This window comes from Anas platyrhynchos, chromosome 1 (genome assembly GCF_047663525.1).
Source record: "Anas platyrhynchos isolate ZD024472 breed Pekin duck chromosome 1, IASCAAS_PekinDuck_T2T, whole genome shotgun sequence".
Taxonomy (NCBI): domain Eukaryota; kingdom Metazoa; phylum Chordata; class Aves; order Anseriformes; family Anatidae; genus Anas; species Anas platyrhynchos.
This window is the reverse complement of record NC_092587.1, coordinates 116836609-116849302: the sequence shown is the minus strand read 5'-3', so window position 1 is coordinate 116849302 and position 12694 is coordinate 116836609. Positions and strand designations below refer to the sequence as shown.

Sequence of the window (12694 nt, the reverse complement as noted above, 5' to 3'; positions counted from 1 at the left end):
ATTCAAAATAGAATTTCAGTGAAGCTGAAAAGATGACAAAAATCACAGCAGTGAACAGAAACATCTTGAACGCTATAAAATAGCCCTTGGAGCTGCTTACCACTAAGTGTCATTCAGAAGCTCCATCTGCAGAAGACTTGGGCATTCATACAGGTGAAAATACTCCTGTTTTATCCAAAAAGTTAGCCACTACCTAGGAACTTGCATCTCCTGCAGAAAATTCTGTTAAATAGAAGTCTTTGATGGAATTCCTTGAATCATGAAGGATCTGGCTAATGTTGGATCATAACGAGGCAAATCCCTTTCTTAAATAAAACTTGTTTTTTCATAAGTTAATACTTTTTCAGTTTGGGGAGGGAATGCCCTAACAAACAGCACTTGAACATTTTTCTCAATATTTACATCAGAGTATTTGTTTCCTTGTGAGGTTTAAACCTGTTTCGTTTTCAGAATGTGTTCTTTATGATTCAGGCAGTGCTACAGAAAGCAAGAAATGACTTGTTCATCACATAGGACAAGAGATTGTAGGAATTTGTATGCTCTTGCTGAAGAGGAAAAATGTTATCAGTTAATAAATCTTTTCACAATATTTTTACTGTAAACTTTAAAAGCACGTTCAACAGTTCTGTTGTGTTTTTTTGTTTTGTTTTGTTTTTTAGAACAGTAGTAAAGATGCACGTTATCCTTCCCACTACTCAGAAGTAACTAATAAACAATTACAGATGTGGGGTAGAAGAAAAATGGGAGAAAAACGTATTTTGTTTTTTCTAATAGCTGATCAATTTGGCTGTTTAATATAACTGAAAAGGCAAAAATGTAAGGTGTTGAGAGCAGAAACGTGTTTTCCCAAAGGCGTTATTAACAATTAATAATCATTACACAGTGCCTTGTTTACCTGACCTTGTGTAAATTTAGCAGCCTTGTAATTAGACTCGTATTTTGCACATTCGTATATTTCCATGCATAGGATTTGACTCACTCATTCATCCATTAAAATTTGCTTGACAGACATAGATGGATAATCAGGGTACAATTTGTATTTACTGGATTACAGAAAATTGCCCAAACTGTTAAGTTCAAGGAAAGCACATTCTTATCTTTCTCTTGTGAAAGATTTAAAAGCAATTAAACATCAGAGGATGGCCCCAAGGCTCTCTGAAGAAGTAGCAGAGCTTTTATAAACTGATAGCACTAACACAACTTTGCACTAAAATGAAAAGAAGCAAGGACTACATTCTCTTTTTAGGCAACACAACAAAAATAATTCCTCTATAAGACCACCTTCCACAGATGCTAGCATCTGAGTATTAGGAACAGCCTCATAGAAGAAAACAAATTTACATTAATAGTTTTAAACTAAAAGAGGATAGATTTAGATTACATATAAGGAGGAAATTCTTCACTCAGAGGGTGGTGAGGCACTGGCACAGGTTGCCCAGAGAAGCTGTGGCTGCCCCATCCCTGGAGGTGTTCAAGGCCAGGTTGGATGGGACTTTAGGCAACCTGGGCTGGTGGGAGGTGTCCCTGCCTAGGGGACCAGGTCATCTTTAAGGTCCCTTCCAACCCCAAGCATTCTGTGGTTCTATGACTTTCCTTCCCCAGTGCAAGAACAAGTCTAGATACAGTGGAAATTAGGAGAGATTTTCTCTCACTTAACCACTTCCCAGTAACTTCCTAACTTTCCAAGCAGGTGGAAGAATTATTCACCTGCTTTTCTTTTGATGAGTCTTAAAATTAAAATGTTTGTAAGCATTATCTATAATAATGAAATAGTATTTCTAGATTTCATTAAATGTTCAAGGACAGTTGATTATTAGGCACTTAGATTAGTCCCAAACTAACATTGTTCTCTTAAAAAAAAAAAATAATTAAATAAAAATACAGCTCTGTCCCTCTTCAGGCTGTTTCTCACCCAATAAATACACTTGTATTTGGTGTTTGTTTTTTTCCCCTCACAAAAACAACCCCAATAGAAGCCAAAAAAGCTTAGTACCTGGATAACACCTCTACTGCATTATGATTTTGGTGCCTAAGAAAGTTTCTCTGCTCAGTCAGTACAGAATGCTAATCTCTTCCTCTGCTGCATGAGGATATCTACAGGTAGTTTTGCTCCTATCTGAGAAATACGAAACTTACTTTTCTCTGTGGAGGACAGATTTTTTTGTATTATTCCAGGTGCTATCTATTTTCATTCAGGTAAGTGATGAAGATAGTTGAAGATTAATAACAGCAACTGAAAAGTTACAGGAACTGCTTAAAGACAGATGGATGGACATTAAGCCTTAATACTTCCAGCATCAAAACTAGATTCTTGTTGCACTTCCTGTAGTAGATATCTTCTTCCCCAGTTTTTGTTATACAATTCCCTCAAATGACAGGGGAAAATTGAAGCACACTTACGTTTATGTTTCTAAAAACTAGAAATGTCATTTACCAAACATCTATCCCATCGCATTCTCGTAAGTAAAACAAGGATCCAACCCATCAGTTCTGAAGTTGAAGGGGTTACGTCATTTTGCATAGCCATAGTACTGCCCTAAGAGTTCCAAACCACTTAGAGATTAAAAAAAAAAAAACAACTCCTTTGTTAATATAGTTATTTAAACACAATTGGAATGTCCTAAACACAGATATGAAGTCTGTTAGAAAAAAAAAATAATAATCTGAAGTATCATAGTAGGAGAACTCCATCTTACTTTTTGCCTTTCACTACCGTAAGGATGTCACTCTGCCTGTTTTTGACTCTGAAAATCTTTCCTATTGTAACACAGTTTCTAAAAGCTTACTAGCACTATATCATATCTGATGCCTTCCACACAGTTTAGTGTCTTATCACTAATAGATAAAAAAGCAGAAAATGTTGTAACTAAAGAGTTACCAGCAATTAAGATGATAGGGGAGGAAGGAAGTGAAAAAAGTGTGTCTAAATGCCTTTCTTCTGAAAAAAGAACTCACCTATAATTTATATGAGATGGAGTCTGTGGCTACGGTACTGACATTTCCCTAGCCTTGGTTATGATACTAGTTGTGGTTATGCTGCTGGCTCCTCTCAAGTGAAGATCTGTGTCTAGAAAGAATGGCACTAATTTAATTTACATAGAAATTAAATGTGCTTCTCACTATGAAAGCTTGTAATTGTTCCTAGATCATTTTCCTTATTCTCACCGCAATCTCAGATGCTCCTTAAATAAGTATTTATTACTCAGGGTTTTCCTGTATGACACCTGATTACTGAATGGCACTAGCCTCATGAAGCCTTTCACAAATGGTACTCACCAGAAAATGTCAAAAATATGATGTTGGGGGTAATACCTGACCATTTCTTGGCAGATTCTATTTTATATAATTACTTATTTTATTAAGTCCTTACAATGCATGACTTGTTTTTGTTTGGTAGTCTCCAAAGACATGCAGATCATACAGAATTTTTATGAATTTCCCATAAGGCATCTCAGTCTCTTCCACTTGTTGGGTTGGCGAAGGAGCAGAAGCATTTGATATTAAAACTACCTTATGTTTAATCAACCAGGAAACTCTCTCAAGAACCATATCACAATTTAGTTTACTCCATTATTGCTACTTCATTGATTGTGTTAAAAACAACAACAAAAAAAATACCTAACAAGGTGGTCCCAAAAAGCTGCCCCATTAAAGGAACAAGAGAGTATAAATGCTGATCCCTTGTTGCAAGAAGAAAGAGGTAGAAAGCAGTAGGAGGGAGGGAGAATTTGATTAATTGCTTCCTTCAAAAAACATGCAAATAACAAAGAATTGTGTGAAAAAGCATCTCAACACTGCATGAACTACTGGAAGACAATCTAGTGTTAAATAGCCATATTAATCTTATTGCCTTTATTCATACTCATGCAAATATATAAACAGACACATACACAGAGAAATTCCACCGAATTCAAATTTTAAATTCAACCTCTCTGCTTGACAGGTGGTCATATGAATGGGTAGCTTGGTATCTGCTAGTTCCATTGCAAGACCATCCAGCATGAATTGCTTTAATATGAGAAAAAAATAGGCATTATCCAGTAACAATTATTACAAGAATTACAATGTTCTTAGAAAAACATAATGTGATTTTCTACAACAAAATCCAGTATATCCCATTTTGTTTCTTTGTATTTTTGAGGGGTGAGGGGGTTCTCTGTTTTTAAACAATTCTGCTCCTTTGTAGTATAGACGAATGTTGCTTTGGATATTAAATTGAGAATTTATCTTAAATGGAAACAAACAACTTCGCTAAAAATTAGACATTTATGACTTGCAAATTACAGATACTAATTATTTTCAGTATATACAATTATGATATTCTCAAGAGGTATTAATTTTGGGACAGATGTGCTTTCATCATGTAATTTGGAAATTAAGTTACACTCTCACGTATGGAAGCTCAGAAGTCTGAATTTGTGTAAAGATAGGATTGATAGAGAGGAATTTTGTCTTGCTAATTTTCTCTCTCTCTCTGATGAGAGTGTGGCCAGCAATCCTCACAGCTGGGTTGCCTTGCACTCAAAGGAATGGGGGCTGACTGCAGAGTTGATGAGGATACACTTCCACTTGACTCCACCTCCTATTTTGTCCTTTCAGATAATTCTTCTAAATCCAGTAACTTCTAAATATTTAAACAATCATTAAGACATACCGACTGTAAAATATGCACAATGATAAAACCTTCACATCCTTGACAGAGAGCAGAAATAAGTGTTGCTAATGCAAATAATCTGAAAAAAAAATTATTAAAAATATACGTAATCCACACTGAAGACATCAGTAAAGAAATTTCCATCAAATGGGGGGGGAAAATGAAGAATATTGCTATGTTGACTATAATTTCATTAGGAAAGGAAAGCTAGTTATTAGAAAAAAAAATCTCTTTTACACATGTATGTTTATAATCTTCAAAGACAGATGAGACAAGTGATAAAGGAAAAAACATAAGAAAAGACACCAATTAAATGAATCTCTGGGATGATATTGTTGTTGAGCGTGCAGGTTAGTTAAAGAAACCAGTTTGGTAGTTCGTACTTCCTTGTTTTCCACATTTGACCTGTAGCCACCAATAAAGAAAAAGACAAAACAAAAAGTAGTGTTTTCTAATCCAGAAAAAAAAAATCTTCACCAACATCTTGTTTATACCATTCTACAGGAGGTTCGAGATAAAGATTCAAGACATTTAGAGTATCTGCTAGAGCTCTAATTTTTTTTTTTTAATTTATTTTTGTAGAGTATGAGTTCAGCCACTGGATAAACATTTTTATCTGGAGATCTGATAGTCACATGGACCTGATGCCTCTCTTGTAGATGCCCCTTAAGAAAGTAATGATTTTGTTCATGAGAAAAGGAAAACCTCTACTTTTCATATTTTGTGAAGTCTTACTTTTTATTCAGAAACCTAACATACCTTTGGAAAACCACAGAAATGCTTTTCTATACTTGTGGATTCAAAGCCTAACACAATCACTAGGCTGAAGATACTTGGATAGCTGAAAATCTTCAGATGAAAGAAAATGAAAAAGACAATAGTCTTTGTCATTAGCTGCTGTAACAGTTTTAGCAGGACTGCACAGCTCTTTTTTTTTCCTACTATAGGATGCTGCAGCTGTGGGCAGACTGAAGAGACAATAATCTTCCACATGGCATGAAAAGAGGGAGGGGAGGTTCATCTTTAGCAATAAAAGGGCCTTTAAGCCAGTATGCCGTCACAGAATGCACAGGACTAAAGCACAGGCAAAGTTGCCAATTCTCCAGGCTCAATTTACAAAAAAGACAGTACAAAAACATGCTCACATGAATAAAAATAATAGAGTAATTAATGTTTACAGTTCACTAAGAAAGTAGTGGTAAAGTCCATCCATTTAATGAAAATGATCTGAACGCATCTAGCCAGCCTGGCTGCTGAGCTTGAAGGATACTTAAATACCTACATGCCAGATGCTACGTATGGACCAATGCCTGTTTTGTACAGCTTGACTATCTGACTACATCTTGGAATAAGGTTTTGCACTCAAATTATACCATCTCCCAAAGCAGTCATCGAAAGCACTTATTTTCTTAATGCTTGGGGATTAAAATAATTAAAAAATAATTTGTATGTATCCACTGAAGGATATTCTGACACTGCAAAAAGTGGAGACTGTAGCACTTACAAGACCTTGACTTCTGAGCAAGGCACTGTGAAGCAAATGCAAAACCCTTTTATGAAGTCATTTTGACATTTCTTACTGCAGATGGAAATATTCTCATTTAAAATGTAGTAGCATCTTTTTTTTTTTTTTTTTTTTTCATTTCAGCTGATCCAAAACTTCATCGGCTCTTAAGCATCTCTCTCAAACAAACGTGGAGAAGTACAGCTTTCATGAGGCAAGAGGAGCAACAAATGCCACCGTACAAGGCACGCTGGCATCTCCAACGCTAAAAACTGTTATAGACAATTTGTTGCATTACACCTCAGATTTCTCTTGGCTGCTGTAAAAGAAAAATGATTAAACCCCTAGAGGTCTCATTCAGGAAAGGGGTTGCCTTCCCCATCCCAAAGTACATGAATGCAAGCACAGAAAGAGAGGTTTAAGCTCAGCTGTGCTTCCTCTTTGCTCTGAAGTTGGTTCACATACAACTCACTTCCAGAACCAAGCTAGTAAGTCTGAACTACACACTTGATATGTTCAGTCCTTGAATGCCTACATATTCATCCAGTTTCTCTTAAGCACCAAATACTAAAATAGCACCAAGCACTAAATAGTTTCAACTTCGTTTAAATAGCTAAAGTTTTTGAAATAGCCCTCAAACTACACAGCTTGTATGTGATGAGATTTCAAATACTGAAGTCACTTCCACTGAGGAACACCTTGTTTAATTAAGATTAATTTACCAAGAAGTAGAGCTGTGGCTAAAAGTTACTGGAAATATTTGCTGACAAATTTAACTGCTTTAAACCAGAAGATGGAAATAAATCCTTCATCAGCTAAGAGTGGAAAACAAATACCTACAAGACCCATCCCCACAATGCCAAAGAAAAGCATGCTGAAGAAAACACAGCTGGAACTTCTGATGTGCCTTTTCCCACCTCCTATCTCCATTCCTTTGTTACTCAATAATTTTCAGGGATGTGGACTATGAAAGACAGCAACAACAACATGTTTAGAAAAGAAGGCATACTCTGCACCAAAAATAGTTCAGTTTCCCAAATACTAAAAAATACTTCAATCTTTCTTTTAAAATTGAAGGCAGGTTCATAATAAAGACTAAGATACTTTAAGACAGGTAACTTAGAATTCATACAATTATTATATAATTGTCCATATTCTGTTCTTTTCATATGTCACTCAACTCTGAATTACCATAGATAGACCCACTTCAGTTTTACTTTTCAAACAACGGGTTAAATATAAGATATTTTATTTTCTAAAATCAGTGTTGGACTACGGATTTCTGAATTATTAATAGAACTCCTAAAACAACATTTCTGATTACCACAACATTTTTAGGTCACACATGCCAAATAAACTTGTCCTTGTGAGAAGAAGAACCATGTCCAGTGAAAACACGGTCTCTTCAGCTTCGGATTTTAGCTTTGTTTCTCTGGAAAGACGCAAGATGCTTGAGCACTGTAAGAACTGCCAATTAAGCATGTATCAACCAGTATCACGTATTCAAGATAGTAGAGAATCCTTTTTCTTACCTCCCAGCAAGCTGGCTATAGTGCATTCTCTAGTAACAGAAGTTAATTTTTCAGACAATCTGTTCTTTGATATTTGTTGTCCTAAATTTATATAATGTACTACCTATATCAAAATTACACGAGAACGGGTGGTTTTAAGACTTACTTTAAGCCTTATCTGTATTTATCTGGACTTCGATTTATTGTGTTGTCTCTAACTTGAAACTAGTGGGACGATCCAAAATCGCATGTAAACTTAAATTAAAAGCAACAAAAAAATCTCAACAGATTGAAAATATCCATCTCTAAAACTACTGTCAAAAGGAGAAAGAACAACACTGATCTTTACAAGACCAGTGACTTGGTATGAATCCTCTTTTGATTCATGATATCTTGTTAGTGTAGTCTCAGAAGAAGTGAATCCTATAATCACAGAATCACAGAATTTCTAGGTTGGAAGAGACCTCAAGATCATCGAGTCCAACCTCTAACCTAACACTAACAGTCCCCACTAAACCATATCCCTAAGCTCTACATCTAAACGTCTTTTGAAGACTTCCAGGGATGGTGACTCCACCACCTCCCTGGGCAGACTGTTCCAATGCCTCACAACCCTTTCAGTAAAGAAATTCTTCCTAACATCTAACCTAAAACTCCCCTGGCATAACTTTAGCCCATTCCCCCTCGTCCTGTCACCAGGCACATGGGAGAACAGACCAACCCCCACCTCTCTACAGCCTCCTTTAATGTACTTATACAGAGCAATAAGGTCACCCCTGAGCCTCCTCTTCTCTAGGCTGAACAAGCCCAGCTCCTTCAGCCGCTCCTCATAGGACTTGCTCTCCAGGCCCCTCACCAGCTTCGTCGCCCTTCTCTGGACCCGCTCAAGCACCTCGATGTCCTTCTTGTAGCGAGGGGCCCAAAACTGAACACAGTACTCGAGGTGCGGCCTCACCAGAGCCGAGTACAGGGGGACGATCACCTCCCTAGCCCTGCTGGTCACAGTGTTTCTGATACAAGCCAGGATGCCGTTGGCCTCCTTGGCCACCTGAGCACACTGCTGGCTCATATTCAGCCGACTGTCCACCATCACTCCCAGGTCCTTCTCTGCCTGGCAGCTCTCCAACCATTCCTCTCCCAGCCTGTAGTTCTGCTTGGGGTTATTGCGCCCCAGGTGCAGGACCCGGCACTTGGCCTTGTTGAACTTCATACAGTTGACCTCAGCCCATCTGTGCAGCCTATCCAGATCCCCCTGCAGAGCCTTCCTACCCTCGAGCAGATCGACACACGCACCTAGCTTGGTGTCATCTGCAAACTTACTGAGGGTGCACTCAATGCCATCATCCAGATCATTGATGAAGATGTTAAAGAGGACCGGCCCCAGCACCGAGCCCTGGGGGACGCCACTAGTGACTGGCCTTCAACTGGACTTGGCTCCATTCACCACAACTCTTTGGGCCCGGCTATCCAGCCAGTTTCTAACCCAACGAAGCGTGCGCCAGTCCAAGCCAAGAGCAGCCAGTTTCTTGAGGAGAATGCTGTGGGAGACGGTGTCAAAAGCCTTGCTGAAGTCAAGGTAGACCACATCCACAGCCTTTCCCTCATCCACCCAGCGCGTCACTTTGTCATAGAAGGAGATCAGGTTCGTCAAGCAGGACCTGCCTTCCATAAACCCATGCTGGCTGGGCCTGATCGCCTGCTTGCCCTTCAAGTGCCGCGTGATGACTCCCAAGAGGATCTGCTCCATGAGCTTCCCTGGTACTGAGGTCAAACTGACCGGCCTGTAGTTCCCCGGGTCTGCCCTCCGGCCCTTCTTGTAGATGGGCGTCACATTTGCTAGTCGCCAGTCAGCTGGGACCTCCCCCGATAGCCAGGACTGCTGATAAATGATGGATAGGGGCTTGGCCAGCTCCTCTGCCAGTTCTCTCAGTACCCTTGGGTGGATCCCATCCGGCCCCATCGATTTGTGGACATCCAAGTGCCGTAGCAGGTCACCAACCAGTTCTTCGTGGATGGTGAGGGCCACATCCTGCTCCCCGTCCCCTTCCACCAGTTCTGGGTACTGGGTATCCAGAGAGCAACCGGTTTTGCCGCTAAAGACTGAGGCAAAGAAGGCATTAAGCACCTCCGCCTTTTCCTCATCTCTTGTAACTAAGTTTCCCCCCGCATCCAGTAAAGGATGGAGATTCTCCCTAGTCCTCCTTTTCGTGTTGATGTATTTATAAAAGCGTTTTTTGTTATCTTTAACAGCAGTAGCCAGATTGAGCTCCAGATGAGCTTTGGCCTTCCTAATCTTGTCCCTGCACAGCCTCGCTACATCCTTATAGTCCTATAATCTATGTAGCATCCTAACATTTCTGTCAATCCAAGGTATTTAAAGAAGGGCTTAATCTCTCACTCTTAAAGTAGTTTGCTCAGGCACTATTCGTAATGTAATTCTGGCAGACCTCTCAATAGGCTACACGGATTCGCCCAACATTTTAAGTTCTGGGCTACAGAATCTCATAACAAGCATTGCTGTTGGTAGACCAAAGCTACACTACTTTGCACTCAGCTTAAAGCTAGATTGGAGAGTTGCAACTGTAACACTGTATCACAGCACAAACAAGCTTCCCAAGTGCTACCCGAATTCATCCTTGTTTCTACTGGAGTGACAGATTGGTTCCAACAGAGTACCTTCAGAGACAGAACTTTCTGTAATCCTTTGAAGACAGAAACATCTTGTTATTAGAGAAGTGATTCAATCACCTAGGTAAACATTACACACTTGGTGGCAATCATAACCATGACCACATTTACCTATGGGCACATTTCCTGTAACGTGATCTTCACATTATTACCATTTATAAGCCTAAACAGATAAATTATTGTGATAATAAACCCCTACATTCCTGTGATCTACCTACAGAGGAAATTACAAAGTTGGTTTTACTCTGTTGAGGTAATCTGCATTTCTCAGGACCTCATCCATGCTGTGGCTAACCTGGGGAGCATTTTCTACAGTTAGCAGAGACATATATCCAGAATCATCAAGAGTCTTGTCTGGCAAGGTACCTGATTTCAGACTAAGCACTAGAAAGAATCAACAGCAGACAGATAACTGCTCCTTGGCTCATGTTCACTCATTGGCAGTGGCTGAAATTTTGAGTGCAGGGAGTTGCACTCAGTTTCACTCTGCCATCGGAGAGATGGATGCATGTCCATCATGGCTAGTAAAATCCAATGAAGAGAGTTAAACCTTTTGTAAAGGCGTATCGATCATTACTTTGAAACACTTCACTAAAAATCATATTGATGCTGCAAGTCTAAAACAAACAATTCCTTTACAGGGCAGAAGTTGCAGTAATAGCGAATCAATCCCAGTTAATAGATGCCACGAGTGCTGTGACAAATAACTGCTTGCTCATCCCCAAAATGCCCTATACATGGTGACCAAAGGGTTATCTTTCATTATTTGGTAGGTGTAAACTATGTCAGCAAAGACAGATACATAACGCTTTCACTTAGTGACCGCTCTGTTCAATAATCAAGATATTTCTAACTTTCTCCTGGTTAACCAAAACATGATTCAACCTATGACCCATCTGTCAACTTCAATTGAGATAAGAATCAGAAAATGCTATAGCAGAGGAGAAGAGAAAACTCCTGAGAATCTGATGCCAGCTTCCCTTCCCCTTCCCTCTCTCGGGTCCCCAATAAACTGTGCATGGAATCACATTCATCTTTGATCATTCACTCCAACTGCTTTCTATTCTGCCTTGACTTGGAAGCTTTCAGTACCAAAAATAAATGTCTCTGTTTCTGTATGTATAAACTAAAACGACAGCGATACAATTTCAAGCTTGGAAAAGGCTCAGAAATCCATTCACATACAAACAGGAAGAACTCCCAAAATAATCATTGGAGTTAATTGGACAGCAGCTTCTAGCTAGCTGATTGTGTCTACCACATCAATTGGTGTCACGATTCCTTCTGTTTTCTGGCTCTACGTTCTCCTCAACACACGTCCATATACTCCTAGTACTATAAGCATAATAAAATTTAAAATATTGTACTATTGCCACTACTTAGCACTAGTCCCTCACTCCAAAGAATCTTCTTACCCCAACCCCCCCACCAAATGAAGAAAGGCTTTCAATCCATGACTGTTGCAAGAGCATGATTACAGAAGTCATCACCATCATCTACAATCACATTTTCACCTGTTCATGTGGTGTACACCTGTGGGTTGTTGGCAATACACATGATTGCAGTGTGGGAGATTCCAGGTTCACAACGAGCCCTGTCATCTTTGTTCTCTTAAGCGAATATGCCATGCTATCCCCAAACCTGTGTGAATGCCATTGCCTCTTACAATATCGTCCTGTTTATAACTCTTTTGCTTTTTAAGCGCATAAAATACTAAGACAAAAGCCAAATACATATATACAAATAATCAAAATGGGAAAAAATACATATATAAACTAATAATTCAAGGATCTCGAACAAGTGTACTAACATGCTTTTATATTGTGACCTAATGTGCAAGCAGTAGACCACCCCACCACAGGTAAGAAATGAGAAATTTTGAGGGCTATTGAACACTGAATTTTCGCAGCTGAACAGCATAAAGTTATTTAGCAGTGTTCAATAGCCTTCAAACTCACTTCTGTCTGTGGGTTAGAGTGGTCCAGTAGAAAGACTGTAAAAATAAAAACCACGCAATACAGGTTGGACTAAGATTTTCCCAGTATTTTTTTTTTGAAGAAGAACACTTTTAGGGTTTGCATCATCTTATGCATTTTGAAAAACATAAACAGATCTAAAGATGCCATACGCTTGAAACAGTATACAGACTTTAGCCTACAAATATATCACTATTAATACCACAAATGCATATTTACAAACCAGATAAAAACTTGTAGCTTCAAGGACTATGTCTTAGGAGTCTAACCAGGTCAGTATGATTTTGATACTGCTCAAGTGGTATATACAATATGTTTTTGGGTTTTTATTCAGTTCTTTTCCCTTGGCAAAACTAACACC

At 38.9% G+C, this 12694-nt stretch overlaps 1 protein-coding gene across 2 annotated transcripts in view; it reads right to left on the bottom strand.

Moving 5' to 3' along the window:
• POLA1 (DNA polymerase alpha 1, catalytic subunit) overlaps window positions 1–12694 on the bottom strand; it is a 200738-nt gene that overhangs the window by 96520 nt on the left and 91524 nt on the right. The window lies entirely within an intron of this gene.